The sequence below is a fragment of the Drosophila albomicans genome, unplaced genomic scaffold (genome assembly GCF_009650485.2).
Source record: "Drosophila albomicans strain 15112-1751.03 unplaced genomic scaffold, ASM965048v2 utg000364l_pilon, whole genome shotgun sequence".
Classification (NCBI taxonomy): domain Eukaryota; kingdom Metazoa; phylum Arthropoda; class Insecta; order Diptera; family Drosophilidae; genus Drosophila; species Drosophila albomicans.
In genome coordinates, this window is record NW_026263641.1 from 1 (window position 1) to 2,607 (window position 2,607).

Sequence of the window (2,607 nt, forward strand, 5' to 3'; positions counted from 1 at the left end):
CCACAAGGTAGCCGTCCTAAGGCCCTCTATTGTACACGTTGTACACAGCGGACACATGCCTACATTTTCAAACGAGAACCTATTGGTTGCCACATACGCCGATGACACAGCCTTCCTTGCCACAGCAGGAACCCCAGAGGATGCGTCGGAAATTATTCAAAATCAGCTAAACACCATCGAGCCCTGGCTGCGGAGGTGGAACATCTCGGTAAACCCTGAGAAGTCCACGCAAACCACATTTGCACTCCGCAACGGCAATTGCCGCCTGTCAGTCTCAATGGGGAATATATTCCCGAAAATCCCACGCCCAAATACCTGGGCATGACGCTTGACAGGCGGTTAACATGGCGCACACACATCCTAAGGAAGAGAAAGCAGGCTGAAGAGAGGCTGAAGCAATTCCAATGGCTCATTGGAAGACGCTCGAAGCTTAAAAGCAAACTTAAACTGCTTGTCTACAAAACCATCATTAAGCCAATCTGGACTTATGGCATCCAGCTGTGGGGCACTGCCTGCAAATCAAACTGCAGGAACATCCAAAGGCTGCAGAACAAGGCTCTGAGAATGGTCTCGAACGCTCATCCTTACCATGACAACACAGCACCATCCACGAGGTACTCAGGGTTCCCTGGGTAGAAGATGAAATTCGAAAAGTGAGCACGAATTACATCAATAGGCTCCATAACCACCCAAACACATTGGCCATCAACATCTTGGACAACAGCCAAACCGTCAGAAAGACTTAAAAGAAAACACCCCCTCGACCTGCCCATGGAGGATGATGATTAGCCCTCCAGAACCCTACCAACCATCTCTTGTGAGAATTAATCGACAAGGCTGGCTCAAAAAAATTTAATTATTGTCCGTACCGACAGATTTTAAATAAATAATTATTGACGAAAAAAAAAAAAAAAAAAAAAAAAAAAAATGTAGGTTTTGTGACACGTTTCTACAATGCTCTTATTTTATTTAGTATTACCATCTATGTGCACTAATTTAATAACAACAGTAAAACTTCATTATTTTTAACTTTTTTAATCATATTGCCTTCTATATGATTATTTTCATATATTATTTATATATGACTTATGCCGGCAAGACTCACTCCATATACATAGTCATATATATTTCACTGTGAAATTTTTCTCATATGACATGCCTGCTCGACATCACCACCCCTATATAGGTTTTTGTGACACGTTTTCTACAATGCTCTCATTTTACTAAGGTATACCATCTAATGTATCTTTATGTTGCACTAATTTAATAATGCAACAGTAAAAACTTCATTATTTTTAACTTTTTAATCATATTGCCTTCTATATGATTATTTTCATATATTATTTATATATGACTTATGCCGGCAAGACTCACTCCATATACATAGTCATATATATTTCACTTGTGAAATTTTTTCTCATATGACATGCCTGCTCGACATCACCACCCCTATATAGGTTTTGTGACACGTTTTCTACAACCAGCTCATTACTTTACTAAGGTATACCACCTAATGTATCTTTATGTTGCACTAATTTAATAATGCAACAGTAAAACTTCATTATTTTTAACTTTTTTAATCATATTGCCTTCTATATGATTATTTTCATATATTATTTATATATGACTTATGCCGGCATGACACTCCATATAAATAGTCATATATATTTCACTTGTGAAATTTTTCTCATATGACATGCCTGCTCGACCTCACCACCCCTATATAGGTTTTGTGACACGTTTTCTACAATGCTCTTATTTTACTTTAGTATTACCATCTAACGTATCTTTTTGTTGCACTAATTTAATAATACAACAGTAAAACTTCATTATTTTTAACTTTTTTAATCATATTGCCTTCTATATGATTATTTTCATATATTATTTATATATGACTTATGCCGGCAAGACTCACTCCATATACATAGTCATATATATTTCACTTGTGAAATTTTTCTCATATGACATGCCTGCTCGACATCACCACCCCTATATATAGGTTTTGTGACACGTTTTCTACAATGCTCATTTTACTTAGGTATACCATCTAATGTATCTTTTATGTTGCACTAATTTAATAATGCAACAGTAAAACTTCATTATTTTTAACTTTTTTAATCATATTGCCTTCTATATGATTATTTTCATATATTATTTATATATGACTTATGCCGGCAAGACACTCCATATACATAGTCATATATATTTCACTTGTGAAATTTTTCTCATATGACATGCCTGCCCGACATCACCACCCCTATATAGGTTTTGTGACACGTTTTCTACAACCCAGCTCATTTTACTAAGGTATACCACCTAATGTATCTTTATGTTGCACTAATTTAATAATACAACAGTAAAACTTCATTATTTTTAACTTTTTTAATCATATTGCCTTCTATATGATTTATTTTCATATTTTATTTATATATGACTTATGCCGGCATTACACTCCATATACATAGTCATATATATTCACTGTGAATTTTTCTCATATGACAATTTTTTCATCACCACCCCTATATAGGTTTTGTGACACGTTTTCTACAATCATTTTACTAAGGTAGCTCCACCACCTAATGTATCTTTATATGGCACTAATTTAAT

General features: G+C 35.2%; 1 long non-coding RNA gene across 1 annotated transcript; it reads right to left on the reverse strand.

Annotated features, from left to right (window-relative positions):
- Window positions 1-1,510: 1,510 nt before the first annotated feature.
- Window positions 1,511-2,287, reverse strand: LOC127566320 (uncharacterized). Its single transcript, XR_007955629.1, has 2 exons — window positions 2,248-2,287; window positions 1,511-1,709 (listed from the first exon to the last, which is right to left on the reverse strand). It is a non-coding gene; the product is annotated as an uncharacterized LOC127566320 (long non-coding RNA).
- Window positions 2,288-2,607: the final 320 nt, after the last annotated feature.